Source organism: Passer domesticus, chromosome 6 (assembly GCF_036417665.1).
Source record: "Passer domesticus isolate bPasDom1 chromosome 6, bPasDom1.hap1, whole genome shotgun sequence".
Taxonomy (NCBI): domain Eukaryota; kingdom Metazoa; phylum Chordata; class Aves; order Passeriformes; family Passeridae; genus Passer; species Passer domesticus.
Window position 1 is genome coordinate 50,801,223 of NC_087479.1, and position 18,097 is coordinate 50,819,319.

General features: G+C 40.4%; 1 protein-coding gene across 8 annotated transcripts in view; it reads left to right on the top strand.

Moving 5' to 3' along the window:
* Positions 1 to 18,097, top strand: part of TUB (TUB bipartite transcription factor) — a 134,198-nt gene that overhangs the window by 73,037 nt on the left and 43,064 nt on the right. Inside the window, exon 1 of one of the 8 annotated variants that reach the window (XM_064425423.1) lies at positions 11,096 to 11,173. The exons of the other annotated variants lie outside the window; for them this stretch is intronic. The gene's annotated coding sequence lies outside the window, so the exon portion shown is untranslated. Of the gene's footprint in view, positions 1 to 11,095; positions 11,174 to 18,097 lie in introns of those variants that run through there. 8 annotated transcript variants of the gene reach the window in all.

Consider the following 18,097-nt stretch of genomic DNA (forward strand, 5'->3'; position numbering starts at 1 on the left):
TGGAAAATATAATGCAGAAGTGTCTGGGAATCATTACAAATTCAAAGGAGTTCAGTTTTTTTTTTTTGTTCAAAAGTATGTTTTTGTTTCATATCTTTTTCTTGAACTCATTTTTAATTTATAACATTTCTTAAATATAACATACTCATTTTTGTTTTATGCTGGTGTTTCTTGAATAAGTGAAGACATTGCTCATACTATAAAACTGCAGTCAAATAAAACTGCTGCTAGGCATGATGAAAGTATCAGTAAACTCAGTTACAGTAAGGCCCCTGTCTCTGTTATTATTATTTGTTCTTATGTTTTCAGCTGCTTCTTTAACAATAAATCTTGATCCTGTAACTTTAAAAGCAGCATTTATACAACCAGCTAACCTGTTCCATGAGAAATATCTAAACACCACCAGCTGAAAAGCCCAATCCACAAAGGAATAAATTTAATACAAGTCCCCAGGGTTCTCTGTAAAGTGTTAGTGTGATGCTGCTGAGCCTTGGTTTGTGTGGATAAACCTGCCATGGCCAGAGGGGACCCCATGAACTGTGCCCTGGGGGTGCCTGGCACTTGGCACTGAGGGCACTGAAAGCACTGAAGAGAGCAGATCACACAGCCTGCATTTGCAGTGGCATAATATGCCTTGATATGTACATGATGGTGGTAATAATGCACATTATTTTTGTTTGTGACAGGTTTTATTATGCTCAATTTTTGTAGCTTTTGTGAATTTGCTCTGAAGTTTTAAGGCTGTGCTTAGATATTGCAGCTATAAACAGTCACAAGTTATTTACTTGCAAAGGGAAGGATTACAGTTGGAAGAAAATTGTGGAGCACAGCTGGGTTGTAAATTCATGAATCATCGCAATTAGGGCAGATAAGAAGATTTCTGAAAGTGTGATGTGTAAACAAGTCCTGGAACAAGAACAGCCTTGAAGACCAAGGGTATCCCACACTTGTTTCTGAGCATGTTGTTGAGGTAGTGGATATTATAAACCCTGAAGTTTTGGCACTGTGAAGGCAGCAGTGCAGCTGGAGGGCTCACCTGGCTGCAAGTGCAGTCTGTGTCCAAGAGCATTGCAGTGCAGGCAGGCTCACTCCCAGCCTCCTGCTGTGGGGAATGGCATGGATAATTTACAAGAGCTTCTTTTTTAAGGAAAAGAGTTCAAATACTGTGTCTGTCCTCTTCTCTGAAACAGGCTGTCTTGTGTCAGGCTATTCAGTGTATAAAATTAGCCTGGTCATGTGCTTTTAACCATTTAAGTTAGAGCTCTCCCTTAATGGAACTCTGTGCTCTTGCATGGAGTGTTCATGCTGTGGTGCAGAGATCAAAGGTGGTTTGCCCAGCATCAGTGTGAGGGTGATGTCAGAGGCAATTGCTACCCCGAAGCTGGTAGCCTAAATCAACCAGGCAGAGAAGAGCAGTGAGGAAAATAAGTATCCCAGACCGTGGAAGTTGGCTTAAATGGAAATGGGACAAGGCTCAAGGGAGATGAGCTGCAGAGCTGGGTGTGAAACCTCGTTGTCTTGTGCTTTGCAGTGTGCCAGAGGTGGGTTTAGGAAAGGGGCTGGAGGGGCTTTGCCACCCCTTGCATGGACCTTAGGACAGTGAGTGATGCACCAGTTGTGCCAGAGCTCTGCCACCCCCCACCACCTTTGCGGTATCAGCAGCCAGATTGAGATGAAAACTGATTTTTTCACAGGCCAGTGGGTTTCTGGTAGCAACAATCATTTGCAGGTTCCTGGCAGTGACAATCATTTACAAGCCATCTGTGCCAGATTTGGATCACAGCCGGGAAGTGGATATGAAATGTAATGTCTCTCCTCTTGCACTTCCCTGAGTTGGACAGTTTTGATTCTCGTGCCTGAGGGTGTTTGGACATTCCCTGGAGTGGCATCCATTTAGACATGCAAGCAGCAGTTTTTCTGGAAGGTGGTACTTTTTATTTAGTAACTAAAAATTACCATTCTAGAGAGCTGGATTCTTTTCACACTTCCTCCTCATTTTTCTTCCTCTCACACTAATGACTTATTTTCTAATTCATGCTTTTCTGTTCTTTCAACTGATGAACAGATTTCTTTTTGCCATTTTTCCCTACATCTTGCTCTTCTTGCCTCTTTTTCTGTTCTTTCCCCTTTCCTACTTTCAGATTATTTACAAAAATAGAATTCTGTCTTGCCAGCTAGCTGTATGGTGCCTGCAGAAGACACCCTTCTCTGTAAACATTTGCTATTTAATTTGTATTTTATTGTTTATAGCTTTTAAAGAAATCTGTTCCAACTTCTCATTGTCTTACTTAAGTAGTTAGTACATCTGCCGTTTTTAAAAGCTGAAATTATTTATTTTGCCGATTATTGACAATTAATTTCAGTGTTTGCAATGGTGTATTCAAAGATTAATGCCTTAAGCATGGATATTAAAATTGGTGTTTATTTTGTATCTCACTTACTGCTGAACATTTTGTTCCTGTGATATGTGAAGGCCAGTCACTGGGACTAGGAGATGCCCTTGGTGACAGGTCTGTCACGCACAGGGGGTGGCAGGGTTGGAAGAACTGTTTTCCCACAGTTTTGCAATCTCTTATCTTGATGTAATGTCAGGGTGATGATCATGCCAGCAAATTCTGAGCACTCTCAGCTGAGAATGTCACACCTCTTTGGGCCCTGCTGTCATTTACATAATGCTAATAATATGCAGGTATAGAGCAAGGCAGCCTTCAGGCTGGAAAATTTTCAGTTTAGAAGGCAGGTACAAGAGAGGGGCACAAAATGCAAATGGAAATCTCAGGGTGATTGCTGGCATGGGTTTTTTTTTTTGCTTTCATTTTTGTTGCAGGCATATGATCATTAGCTTCTTTGGACTATCTGTTCTTAAGAAAATGGGAAGTCAGGGGATATTGACTTAGGGAAGGAAATGTGCTCTCAGGAAAGGGTGTATAGAGTGTACAGAGGCAACAGTGGGAGAAGGTGGAAAGATTGCAATAATTATTTTGGATGAGTACATGTCATAAAAGATGGAACTTTTTTTCTTGACATAGTTGTTTTATGCCAGGTTGTTTCATCTAAAATTTGATGGCAATGTAATTTTTTTAGTTTATGTCTACGTTGTGTAGCTTTGTGACACTTTAAAAGCTCAGTTTGCTCCATAATTAAATTACTTTTTAGATTTTTTTTATTTTATTCTTTTATGTTAATAAGAAACAAAAAGATATCTTTCCTTCCCCTTTCAGTGATTATAGCAGAAGCAGGTTTCATACTTTTGTATTGCTAATAACTTGAGGGATTACATCTTTATCTATGTTTTTTATCCTTCAAGAGAAATGGTGACCCAATTGAAAACACTTCCTCCTTCAGGGAAATGCAGTGGGCCCTAGAGAGCAGAGGAGAGTAACTGCTTCTGCCAGGACAAGAACTTTGCGGCTTTGGGTGCTGAGTTTGTGCATTGGGACCAGCATCCTTCCCCCTGAAGCAGGGATGCTGTAGAGACTAAGGCTGTCCCCTGCCATCCGTGCAGTTGTGTGGTTGCTTGCAGGGAGCTGTCACAAAGAGGTGGCACCAGAGCCTTTCTACTGACTTAAAAGGAGGTTGGATTGGTGCCATCCCCTTCTCTGAGCTCATGTTTTAGCTGAGCAGATAAGGGCAAGTGGTGTGTAATGCATGAATATGCCTATGTACTTGTGAGTGGCACAATTATCTTGCTCTCTGACAAAGCAAGTGCCCCAGTCATTCTTTCATGAAGTTGAGTTCTAGCTTGGATTCTCAGATGTTTACGAAAATTAAGTCTTGAATTGCAAATTTCAGTGGAAACCTCGTGATCCCTGTTGTGATGCATGTTAACACAAGCCTGTGACTATCATAATTCATGATTATTGTAACTCATTTGACACAGGTAATGAAACCGCAGCATGAAGTTTTTAATGGTAATTTCAGTTCCAATCACAGTTCTAACTACCAGCAGATGAGATATTACAAGATGAAGAAATTCCTTGATTAGCTGCAAATGATGACTAAGATGGAAATTGTATTTGCAAGTGAAATACAAGTACATTGGTATTTGATCTACAGTTAGGGAAGAGATCTGAACAGTTCTCTCTTTCAAATTTGGTATCAGTTTGAAAGCAAAATGAAGTTAAAGGCTAGGTATTTGCATTAGTTATTCCTGTGCTACAGCAAGAAACGAAAGGAAAACAGGTCTGTTTCTTTTTTTCAGAGCAGGTTGTTGCTAGCCCATATTACTACAGCTGCATTTTGACTTGGCTGCAGTAACAGCAACAAAAACAAATTACATTGCATCATGTAGCAATTCTCACTTCTGAAAATTTGAGGAAATTATTGAATGTACTGTGGAAATTGAAGAGTGGATAACTTGTCCAGACAATGACTGCTCGGATCAGGTTGAGTGGAAACCAAAAGACTAAGACACATACTGTACCCTGGAATTCATCCCACTATTTTTGGCAGATATAAATCCCAATACTCAAGCCAGGAGTGTGAATTTCCATTAAACAGTGTTTTGCAAACCTAGAGATTGCTTCAAGTTTTCTGTGCTGAAACTTAAGCTCAGTTGTACGGGTGAATAATGCCTCTTTTGGGACACTGCATCTGTAGAGCAATGTTAAATAACTTTAAAGGTGTCTCTACACACCATTGAGTCAGACCTTGATAATTGATTCTTCCAGGTTACTGCATCTTAAATCACTCCACTGGCTGTTGCTGCAGATTTAAAAAGTAAAGTGCAAGGTTTTAGAGAAACTTTTCATGCTTGCCCTAGAATAACATTGACATTGTTTTATTGTCTGTCCTTAAGGCAGAGCTCATGTGCCTCTGCATGTGGCATGTTGTTACATCTCTGCAATCATAGAATCATTTGGTCAGAAAGGATTTCCAAGATCATCAAGTCCACTTTGCCAAGTCCACCACTAACCCATGTCCCTAAGGGCCACATCCACACAGCTTTTAAATACCTCCAGGAATGGTGACACCACCACTTCCCTGGGCAGCCTGTTCCAAGGCTCGACAAATGTTTCAGTGAAGAAATTTTTCCTCATATCCCATCTAAAACTAACCTGGCACAACTTGAGGCACTTTTCTCTCATCCTATTGCTAATTACCTCTGAGAAGGTACCAACCCCCACCTGGCTACAGCCTTCTTTCAAGTAATTGTGGAGAGCAGTAAAGTCCCCCTGAGCCTCTTCCAGGCTGAGCACCCAAACCTCTCTCGGCTGCTACTCACAGGACTTGTGCTCCAGATCCTTCCCCAGCTCTGTTGCCCTCTCTGGAGTCTCTCCAGCCCCTCAATGTCTGTCTTGCAGTAAGGGGCCCAGAACTGGACACAGCACTCGAGGTGTGGCCTCACCAGTGCCCAGCACAGGGGACAATCCCTGCCCTGGTCCTGCCAGACTCACTATTGCTGATCCAGGCCAGGATGCCACTGGCTGTCTTGGCCACCTGGGCACACTCTTATCTACTGTTCATCTGCTGTTAAAGAGCACCCTCAGGTCCTTTTCCACTGGGCAGTTTTCCAGCCACTCCTTCCCCAGCCTGTAGCACTGCCTGGGGCTGCTGTGACCCCAGGGCAGGACCCAGCACTTGGCCTTGTTGAACCTCCCACAGCTGGTCTTGGACCATCAATCCAGCCTGTCCAGATCCCTCTGCAGAGCCTTCTGCTCTCCAACAGATGAGCCCTCCCACCCAGCCTGGTGTCACCTGTGAACTGACTGAGGGAACCCTCAATCCCCTTTTCCAGATCACTGGTAATGGCTCACATCAGAAATGCACAAGTGATTCACTCCTTCCAGCAATGGTGCGGTTCAGTCTGGGAGGAGCTGGGGACCGCCACATTTAAATTGTTTCCAGTACTTGTGTTAAATTGTTTACAGCTAGGAATTGTTTACAGCTGGGGATCTGCCACAGCACAGTTCACAATGAGCATATAAGTTTTAATGTAGAATTCATCATCTGGTCTGAAATAAGAGTACTCATTTTTGACTATTAAAAGAGGACTAGCCACCTATGAGCTACCTAATCTAGGCTCTGGCTTTTTAGAACACTAGGATAATTCTTGGATCTGCCAAATATATTAATTAAGAAATACTTTATTAATATCCAGAGAAACTGGGCTATCGTATCAGAACAAAAAGATCATGACATTGCTAGAAGTTTGAGGCAATCTGGAAGATGCCTTTTAAATGTTAGCTATTTCAAATAATGATATACTGTAGTATTCTGGCAGTATTGATGCAGCTTGAAAAATTCTTAATTGCTTCCTTGGGGCTTGAATACCGTTCTCAGATTTTGAAGATCAAAAAAAAAAAAATCAGCACAGGAGAAATTTAATTGAAATTAAAAGTCCTTCCTAAGTACTTGACTTCCTTTCCTCTGTCCTTCCTTTCCTTCCTTTTTCCTTCCTGTTTATTGTTCCTGGGCACCCTCTGGTCTTTATTAATTTAATGCTATTTGCTTTAGGATTTGCAGATGTAGGTTGTTTTGAGTAGTATTGGAAGGAAAAAAGTTCTCCTATCCTGTGCACCTTGAGTCAGAGTGATTTCCAGATTATTCTGTTGGAAAAAATTGTGAAGGTATCTCTGCATAAGATGGAAAGTGGGATAAGCAAGTTCAGGTGTTCAAGTCTCTGCTCTTTGTTTCATTCTTTAGAAAGGTATTTCTAATATCTCCGATGAGCGCCTGGATTTTCAGGTTATTTGTTTGTATGTGCTGGGCCTGTCTCTCCAAAATTTTGTTCTGAAACTGTGGAAGTCATTAAGTTTATAAATTTTGTATTTAGTAGATTGGCATTCTCTTACAAAGACTTCTGGTAAAAGAATCCAGTGAACTCTAGACTTGACAGAAAATATTTTAAAGCATAGGAAATTAATTTTACTTACAATAGCTGTAGTTTCTGAAAGCTGTCCTTTCATTGATATGGTATCAAATAGTCTAAGCTATAACCAAATTGAAGGAGTAGTAAGGCAACTGGGAGCTCACTGGGAATGACTATCCTGTTTATTTGCTTGTATTCTGTTAAAATATAAAGGTCATGAAACAGAAGGTTTAAAACCACACAGAATAGCTGTATTTTATCTTTAGGCTGGTAAAGGCCTTTCAAAGGATGGAATACTGTGAACCTGTTTGTGACTGGATTTTCAGGAATGCTCAAATTCTGTTGAAAATACTTAATGTGGTGGAATGAGAAGGGAGGAGGAGGACTATTGTGTTGCCTATTCAAAATGACAAACAGCATGTAACAGTGTAGTTTTTCTGTGTTCTTTGGCAAAAGCAACTCATTTTCTTCTGAAAAAGCTTGTTCTGAAAAAAATATAAGATACATTAGAGGCACAGAGATTTTCATTGCATTGTGTGATGGACTGTAAATATGCCCAGCTGACATTGTGAAGCATCCTCAAAGTAAGTCTCTGTGTGTTGGGGTGAAAATTCAGCCCAAAGGGTTTTAGTTTACAGCCAGCTCTGCAATATTGCATTTGCTGTGGTTTTGGATGAACAATGCCAAACATGAGCACATATTGCAATAAAGAGTGAACAGAAGGATGTTGTTCTGTGTGGTTTTGCTTTTCACTTTGCACTTGATGACATCTGTCTTGTTGCTAATTTTTCATGACATGGCTATGATACTGCTTCTATTTTTTGTTTTCGTGCCATTAGAATAGGTCTATAACTAACAATGATTGAGTCATTATTAATAAATCCCCGAGTTATTTACTTTGGGAAGTGAAGGCATTTGTTTTCTTTTTACACCATTAGACAGTTTCCTAATGATACTCAATACTTAAGGACGCTTGTTTTCCTCGTTTCTGGTGGTTCTTTCCTTTTTTGTGTGTGTCCTCTGTACCTGGCTGATGTTGGTTTTTGGAGAACAGTTGATGTGCTGCTGGGAGAGTGCCTGGACATAGTGAGGCTTGTGCTAAATTTGTCAGTCAGTGGCAGTATTTCTTATAATCTTCCAGCTCTTCTTAAATCTTTTAATAATCATAAAGCAGATAAATATTTGAGCAGGATTCCAGGTCTGTGCTGCCATCCAAGAACTGTCAGCAGCAGTCTTTCTAAAGTAGATTCCAAACTCAGGCAGAGGTCCTTCTGTCACCAGGTGGGAGAGGAGGGAGCAGATGTGTTCCCTGGAGAGCAGCCTGGTTTGCCAGCACACAGAGCTTCAGAAGGACAGCTGAGCAGTCTCTGGTCACTGCTGGGGGTCACTGCTGTGGGCTGGCAGTCCAGACAGCCACCCCGTGTACTCCCCAGCTTGACACTAGTGAAGATAAGAGCGTGTGTGCTGGTAGTGTGCAATGCCATCCCACAATGGTAAACACATTTGGAGGGTCTCATACAGGAAGCTGTTGCTGTCCTCTAAGTTTCTAGCTAGCTTGTGCCAGCCAGCTTTCTTTCCATCATTCTGCTGAAGCTCCTCACCCTGTCCCAGTTTTGGTAGGTCCTGAGTGAGCAAGAAAATGGAGCCCTCTGAGTCTGACAGAATGAAGCTGAGTGACATTCCGTGGATGCTCCTTCAGGCTGAAATGGCTCACCTTGTATCCTGCCATGGGTTGTGCACTGAAGTGTTATAGCTATGAAAAATGTGCAAATAACAGTGATCACATGCTGCATCAATTAGACCTTCTGTGCAGTGGCAATTAGTGTTTCATAAAGAAACCAGAAGATACACAGTCATATGTATTTATCAGAGAGGAGAAGAAAACATCTGCTGGTGTATGTTTTGATTAGACCCAAAGGGGAATCTCTTGCTTCACTCCTTTTTAATGGTCCAATAGCTAAAATCATTCTTTTTGCCTTACTTAAATGCATTTGGAAATAGCTTCCCACAGTGCCTGAAGTGGTTTAATTACATCTGATATGGTTAGAAGAGGTCTCAAGCTTTGTGCGACAGAGCTTCCTCTAGCTGAGAGGACACGTGCTCTCTGATTACACCTTTGGTTGTCTCCTTTGCCTGGCATGCTCCTGGTGATTTACAGCATGGCTGTGGCTCAGGAGCTCAGTGGGACAGGTCCCTTGGTGTGCTGGATGCACCTTGGCATTGGGCTGGAGTGCACTGCCAGGCTTGTGTCTCACTGCCTCGTGTCCTGCTTGGTGTGGAACTCCGGGAAAGGTTGCAAAGACAGAAATGTATTACTGATAGGGGCCCTGCACATACAGAAAAGTGGCTTTTCCAGGATGAAAACTCAGCAGCAAGATTGGAGAAAGAATTATATTTGCTTTATCTTCCACCCTTCTTTCCCTCATATACGATTCTCTTTTTTATTTCACTTACATTTGTCTTTGTCAAGCCCCAAGTGGGAGAGTGAGAACTATGCATTAAAAAAATGAGCCCAGTCAATTTTCTTCACAATGTGTCGATGTTGGAAGGAATCGTCATGTATATATCTGTAAGAAACAGTCCTAGGATCCATATGAAGACTAGAATCCCTGCATTTTAGATAGCAGAATTCCTATGGCTGCCCTTCATAATGTTCCCTATGTGGATTCTTATTGCTTTAGTCATATTAATGACCTGAGCCCCAAAATGTCCTCTTACAGAGAGACTGTTTAAGGCCTTTCCCTCTATCCAGCCACCAAATTCATTATGAAATCTGTTGCATTTAGAAATGTTAGCCCTCTTTAATTTCAGTTGAAATTAATTAACTGAAGAAATTATTGTAGGCATTATGAATGCATAAATCTTTCTGTGTTACAAAACCAGGAAGAACCCCCTCATTATACAAATTGTCAGTGAAAGAATTTGAAGTTTGAGTACTCTGGTCTAAATTTATTATATAGGTCTCACAGAAATGAGAATTCTTCCTGAAACTTCCAGAGGTTCCCTGCCTTCTACAAAATGTGACATTAACATACATGTTTCATGGAAGATAGAGAACTTTAATCCTTCTCTGAAAAAGACCCAAATGTTTTGAATTTAAGTTTAGTTGCATCGTATGATCTGCTCCCTATTCTAGGAATTCAGCAACCAAGCTGATAATCACATATTTCTGTTCGCATTTTACTCTTTTTAACTGAAAATATTTCATAAGAGGGAAATATCAGGCTTACAGGTGTGTCCAGAGACAATTCTTGTGCATGGCACAGTCCCCAGAGGACATTCCTTTTGCTGTAGTTGTTGCTAACAGGCATTCTACCAGGTGAAGGGGAATAATTAAAATGGCAACTTCAGCCAGGTATTAAAAAGATATGAAAAGGGTGGTGGAAGCCCTTTCCTGTAATGGTTTGCTGTGGATGTCACAGCAACTGAACAGCTCTTTGTTCAATAAAAATGTGTTACATCTTATTCTGCCAGCCTTTGCTTTGCAAGTTAAACACAAGACAGCCTCCTGGCAAGTAAGTTTGTATGTTTTTGCTGTGCCTTTCATATCCACAAAAGGTGTTGGTAAACTTTTCAGTGCAGTTTGTCAACACAACCTTTCTTTAGCAGTTAATCTGATCTACTTCAGCTGTGATCTGCTTAGTTACGTTTTTAAATGGCACACGGGAGCAAATTAGATTAGGCTTGTTTTCTTTGTTGAAAAATGGAAAGCACAAAATCCAAGACCTGTAATATCTTGAATTACCTCAGGACCTGTTTCTGTCACGCTTAAACAAATCTGCTACAAGGGCATGGCTGCATCAGTGGTAGCTCTCTAAAGCTGTGCTGGTTTAGAAATCAGAAATTGAAGTGCATTTAAACAGATTTGTTTTTTATTTTATGATCAAAACATTTGGGGTGGGAAACAATTTGTACTTTTTCGGAATACATGAAGAGTAACATTTGCTAAATTTTACATTCTGGTTTTTCTTTCTATCTTGAAGCTTTTTTATATAGTTATAACCACATAGGAAGCAGTACTTGTCACCATATAATTGCATATTGGAGATTTGTGTAAGTTATATACCTTGAATCCGCAAGTTGAAGTTCAAAGTGATACTGTAGTTCATCTTCCTTTAAAAAACAAAGAAGGGAATAACACAAAACCACCCCCAAAAGTACTCAAACCCAGTGATACCCAATTATGCTCAAACATCTGAATTATGTTTTAAAGAGGAGAATTTATCTGTTCTATGCAGTGTGTGGAGTCAGTAGTTTTTCCTATGTTATTTCTTATCCCTGTCTTTGTGTGGGTTGATAACATGCCTGAATCCTAGAGAAAGAAGAAGAAGAAGACAAGGAAAACAGATTTTGTGTTAATTGGTAAGTGAACTGCAGTATCTGTATCTAGCATGAAAGCAGCCATTGGAATTGCAGATTTGGCTATCCATTTTGTTTCTAGGAACTGACAAATGTACAATTTGCAATCCTATGTAATTATCATCTGATTCTAGAGTACTGTAATTTCTTCCAGTATCTAGAAATATATAATTTGAGCATAAATTTTCAGTAGAGAATGTGCAGGGATTAGTGGCACAGCCTTAATGAGAATTACACTGCTTAATTCCTTGGATATGATGCTGGTATTGTGTCCTTTATCTATTTTGAGAGGTCATATTATACTGAAAATCCGTAGCAGTACATGAACAGCAAAAGGTGCTTGTGGCTTTGTGTGAGAGCTGTCCATCAGTTTATAGAACATGGTACCCCATTTACTTATCCACTGGCACATGGTGAAGGAAAAAATGGATGCTTAACTTAAGTAAAAACAGTTTTAAAAATAGTAGATTGGATAAATGCTGAAATCTTTTTGATCTAGTTCTTTTGGATATTTTGTTACAGTCACGAATGACAGCTGCTTGCCAGTTTAAGAAAAACAAATACTTAGAATTGACACAGCTTTTAAAATCTAATTATCTTAGGCGTGCTTTATTTCAAAGACAAGGTTACTCTTTTTGCATGTAATATATTTGTGCAAATCTTAGGGGTTTTCAAAACAACAATAAAAAACATCTTGGTGTCTTTTTTTTTATTCCTCCTTGGTTACTGTTTGATGGCACTGGTGAATATTTGACAAGCAGTTTAGAAAGCAAAGATAAAAATGAATGATTGTTTATCAGCCATTTATTCTGGTGTTTAACATTCTGTGTGCTATAAGCTTTTATTGTGCAAATACTTAGCCATATGAGCAGGTCTAGAAGGCAGTATTTATGTTCAGCATTAATAGGTTATGTTAGTTCAGGATCAGAACCCTAAAAATTAGGTGGTGTGCATATATCAGACCCTATTTTCAGTCTGATTCAAATGAAGTGAAAATTATTTTCCAGAGTCTGAAATGTCTTGCCTGGGGGACTGACTTTGCTCTCAAGCAGTACCACACAGACTGTTCATGTGACAGTGTTTTAAAGCCCAGAACAATAATTTGAAAAAGGCAGTTGCAGTTAGAAATATGAATTAGTTGATCATTAGCTCTTAATTTTTCAGTAATTTGGTAACTGTGTCAGCTATAAGCTGCGTACTGCAGAGGAGATTTTCAGCTGGAGATCCAAAGCTTTTTGGGGACACAGATTCCACGTTCTCTGAAGCTGTGAGTCTGGGTGCTAGCTTGACTCCTCTGCCACAGCCTTTCTCATAATTCTCATTTCTTGCTGGCAGCACACATTTTTGCATGTTGTATACATCTTATAGAGCAAAACTATGTGTCCTTAAAGGAATTGCTATATCAATTAACTGCCCAACACTGAAAGAATTCAGCACTTGAGTCATGCCAGTTAATGATGATAATTTTCCAGACTATATTAAAAAACGTAGTTGTTTTCAAGTTTTTCTTTATCTATATAAATACACATATATCTATGCATATGTACTTAAATATGAGGAAATAATGTCTCGTCTGGTTTCTGTTGAGACATCAAGCTGGATAGAGCAGATAATGTATCACTTTTCTCAAGTTATCACACTTCTTAATAATTAAATGCTTTTAAAATATTTTTCCATTTATGCATCACTGTAGCAAGGCACTTCACTTAGCTTTTTGTAGCACCACACAATGTACTATGAAGTGTTGAGAGAATAATCCAGAGTAATTATTAGACTAAGTGATAATTTCGTTGGAGGCAGTTAAAGAGAACCAGATGAAGATGATTGTCAGATGTAACAAAAATGGTCACAGAGTAGTCAAGAATAAGTATAGTTGAGATTCTGATGATTGATAGTGAAAATGGAACTTAAAATACTGCAATAACACATACCTGACCTGTTTTAAATTTGACTAATTTATTTGAAATACTTAAAGCTGATGTGCTAAACTGGGTGTAGAAATTCAAATTGGTGAACATGGTTAATGTTTATGAAAACCAAAGGTCATTCAATTTTGTGCAATGTACATATCTTAGTATGCTACAAAAAGAGGTATATTGCATAAGAATACTGAGACTGTTACTTGATGTGACACTTCCAAGTGCTTTAAATGTAGTGAGTGCATTTTGCTATTAAAAGGGCTATATTTTCTTCAGTTGGAAACAGAAAAAGCATGTCAGCATATTTGGGGTTAAATAAAGTATAGTCAGAGTATGTAAATATGGGTTGAATGGGACAGGTTAGGTTTTTTCCCCCAAATGTGTTAAAAAATAAAAAAGTTTTTATTCCTATTACAACCTGTGACATGCGATTCTGTGTAGTATTATCCCAGGTTATGTTTTCCCCCTCCTGTTTATTTTCTCTTTCTAGTTATTTTTACCAGAGAAAGCAAACTCCCTTGGCTGGGAGTTACACACAGATGTGGAGAAAAACATTTAATGTAACAAAAGGAAAGAAAAGCTGAAATGTGTTCAATAATGTTGGAAGGGGCCTTTAAGGGACGCATTGGAAAACAAAGCTATAAAATTGGCTTTCACTGTACACAAACAAGGTGGGTTCACAGCTGCAGCAAACTCTGTGTTGTAAAGTTTTTCTGCTGCTTCTTAGGTCTTGAGAATAGATTCTATTCACCCCACTTGGTTGCACACAGAAGTAAAGGAAAAGGATTAGCTTAGTTTTGAAATGGAGAACAATGTTCTTCAGGTTGTTTACTCACAGGATCATCTTCACACAGGGAACTGATAAATTGGAAGATTAAATATGTAACTTGTTTTGAAATTATCTCTGAATGCCATAGACATCACTAGGATTGAATAATGATGTCTCACTAAAGGGGAGGAAAATCACCATCCCAGCCTTATTACTACTATGGTTTTCTAAGATTTATTAAAATCTGAGAAAGAGTCTCTTTCTGTGCAGGCACTGTGTATGCACACTGTGAAAACAATCCTCTGTCTTCAGGAGTTTATAATTAAAAACCCCAGCCTGGAGGGATTTATACATATGCATCTTTTTATGCAATGTGAAGTTAGTGGCAACATTCTCATGAGATTGAATTCATGGTTTGGGGGATTCAGGGCCCAGGAATGAAGATCAGGCTGTATGGAATGCCCCATCTGCATATCGTGCTGGTGGAAGTAATGACTTAGTTTTTATTGTAGGGAATAAAATAGAGGCCAAATGCTGTTTGCTACTTTTGATAGCCATCAACATCTTGCCAGTCTTGAAATCCATATCCATGTACTTAGGCACTAGGACCTGACAAACTCATTTTCCTCTGAAAATGCTGTCCAGGATTGTCAGTATTGTCTACTAGTGTAGAAGGTAATACAGAGAAAGAATTCAAACCAAAATGAAAAATCTGCTTTCCTCAGTTCCAGCAAAAGAGTACTAGGTTGGATTATAAAGATAGTATGTGTGGGGGGAAAAAGTGACAAAATATTTTGTTTCACGGTTAGTATTTATCATGAAATGACATGTCTTCCCTTAGAAACTGTATTCCATAGAAACTGTAAAGCCACCTGTAAAAAGGAAAAGGGAGCTTGGCTGTTTCAATTCACTAGCATCTATCAGAGTTACAATTCTTACTGTATTTTTGTTCAGTTTTGATTGTTAGAGCAGCAAAGGTAAACCTTCACCTTCATGTTTTCAAGAAATGGATAGCTTAATTTTACTATTGCTTTAAAAATCCAGTAAATACAACTCCATCTTTTTCCTAAACACGTGCACAGGCAGTTGGATCTGTTAATACTTTGCTGCATTAGTGAATTACCTCAAATATAATCCATTTCAGCAGCAGCATGTTTGATGTACATATTCATGCCTGTGTTTGCATGCCTACTGCAGGGAGAAGCCTCACTGAACACCTGCAGCAGTGACCTATCCTTGGCATCAGTGTTCTGTTTGTTAAACACTTCACCATTAGACTATTATTTTAAAGGCCAGCATTGTTTCTAGGTTAATTACTGTACTTGTGAGGCTTCATTCTTGCTTCACAAAGGTGTTTCCAAGAGGAGTTAAGACTTGTTTGTTACTCTCATTTTACAGGTGTCTTGGAAGGTTGGGCTGTTTGATGTACAATGGGCTCAGTAGCTGCCAACTGGACGAACCCATGTTCCATAGCACAGGTGTAGGACAGGGAGGGAAGGGAGCCAGCAGTCATCTTGTGCAGGTTTTCTCTTCATCACAGTGCCTCACAGTCTTTTCCACATCAAAAGAGCAGAGGTCTGTTCTGGGTGACGCCTTTTACCTGGTCAGCAGTAATGGAATGGGAGAATCATTGTGGTCCAGGCAGAGAACACTTGTTCTGCAGTGTATGTATGTGTAACTGCAGTCTCTTATCCAGACAATGCTTTTCCCTAGTTTCTGCTCGTTTAATGTACTGTTTGTTGCGGTTGGGTGCTTTGTACAGCAAGGGGTTTGGTTGGTTTGTGCATATATTTTACTGTTTTAACAGCTGAGATTGGCTGGGTTTGGGTACTGAGAGAGAAACCTGGCTGCTGGGGCTGGATCTTTCCAGTGCTGGCAGCGATGTGTTTTTGATAAAGGCACTTCCTGAAAGTCATGTCATTTGTCATCTGGATCCATCTGCATTGCAGGTAGTGTATCTCCAGGTCACAGCGGGGTTTTTTTTTTTCCCTTCCTAATTTGCTCCTGTTCAGGTACTTCTCGTCAAACTACTTTAAATACAATTTTAGCATAGATCAGCCAAAGGCTATTGTGTTTTACTGCTCCATCATTCATGTTTATTAAATTCAGCTGTCTCTTTCAGGACATAGATTCCTTCTCTTACGTTGTGTTCAGAGTTTGTGTGTGTTGAGGGAGGGTGAGAAATAACCCAGCTCTTCCAGTAGGTGATATTTTCATTACCTGCATTATACTGCCATATGCTATCTTGTTCAGTTCTGTGTAATTGCAGAGAATGAATCTGTACAAATATTAGTTCAACTGATCTTTCCAGGGCAGTAGTGGCAGCCCTGTAGTTCAGTTATTTAAAACATGCAATGTGCTGTAGGGAATAGTTTTTGCTTTTCATCTCACTAGATCTTTTCCTGGCTGCTTATCATCCTCACTGAAAGCTGTCAGCCTAGGCATTTCAGATCCTAAACTGTAGTTTCTTTTTTTCTGTGACTACAGTTTTGTTCTGATTTTACTCAAAGCTGGATCTCATTACTTCAAAGCATATCTGAAGTATCTGCAGAGCTCCTGTTTTTCCCTTCAGCACTGAGAGTCTCTTGGGTTATTTGCTCAAGAATGGTCAGTGTTTGTTTTTATATATCCTGTAATACATCTTCATCTAACAATTGTAATACAGCACATCTAACAATATATTTTACCTGACTCTGATGGGTTTTTCAAAAACGTAGTCTAAGTAGAACATTTAGAAGATTCGATTTCTACAATTGCTGTTGGTTTCATATACCCCTAAGCTTGTAACAATTGGAGATCTATTTTGATGGACTGTTCTAATTAAAACAGACCAAAATGCTGCTATGGAATCATAAAATGGTTTGGGTCAGAAGTGACCTTAAAGATCATCTCGTTCCAACTCCCCTGCCATGGGTAGGGACACTTTCCACTAGACCAGGTTGCTCAAAGCTCCATCCAGTCTGGCCTTGAGCACTGCCAGGGATGGGGCATCCACAGCTTCTCTGGGCAACCTCTGCCAGTGCCCCACCACCCAAACAGTAAAAATGTTTTGTCCTAATATCCAATCTAAATTGACTCTCTCTCAGTTTGAAGCCGTTCCCTCTTGTCCTGTACTACATGCCCTTGTAAAACATCCCTCTCCATTGTTCTTGTAGCTCCCTTCAGACACTGGAATGCCACAACAAGGTCTCTCCTGAACCTTCTATTCTCCAGGCTGAACACCCAACTCTCTCAGCCTTTCGTTATAGGAGGGTGCTTAATTTCTCTGATCCTCTTTTTTGCCTTTATCTGGACTTGCTCCATGGACATGTCCATATGCTTCTTGTGTTGTGGGCCTGGACACAGGTGGAGGTCTCAGGAGTGCTGAATAGAGCGGGAGAATCCCTTCCCTCACCCTTCTGTCCACACTGCTTTTGATGCAGCCCAGGACATGTTTGGCTTTCTGGGATGAACGCTCACATGGCTGGGTCCTGTTGAGCTTCCCATCAACCATCACCCCCAAGTCCTTCTCCTCAGGGCTGCTCAATCCCTTCTCCCAGCATGGGTTTGTGCCCTGACCCAGATGCAGGACCTTGCACTTGGCCTTTTTTAACTTCATGAGGTTCACACAGCCCACTCTCCAGCCTGTCAGGGTCCCTCGGGAGGGCATCCCTTCCCTCCAGCGTGTCACCACACCACACAGCTTGGTGTTGTTGGCAGATTTACTGAGGGTGTCCTTGATCCCACTGTCCATGTCAGCAACAGCTGCACTAGTCCCAGTACTGGCCCCTGGGAATGCCACTCCAGGCTGGTCTCCACTTGGATACCAAACCATTGACCATGGCTCTTTGAGTGTGACCATCAGACCAGTTCCTCATCCACTGAGGGTTCCATCTCTTAAATCCATGCCACTGCAGTTTAGAGACAAGGATGTTGTGCAGGACTGTGTCAAATGCTTTGCAAAAGTTCAGGTAGATGACATCTGTGTCTGACATCCCTCATCTACCAGTGCTGTAGCCCTGTCACAGCAGGCCACCAGATATTTCAGGCATGATCTGCCTTTATTGTTGCCATGTTTGCTGTCACCAATCATCTACTCATTTTCCATGTGACTGAGTTCAATAGGAACTTCCCTGGACTGCCACATCTTCTCAAGTATGATGGGTGGTGGTTTAGCTACCCTTTCTGACAGTTCCCTCAGGACCTGCAGATGCATCTCATCAGGTGCCATGGACTCCTGCACCTCCAGCTGCCTGAGAT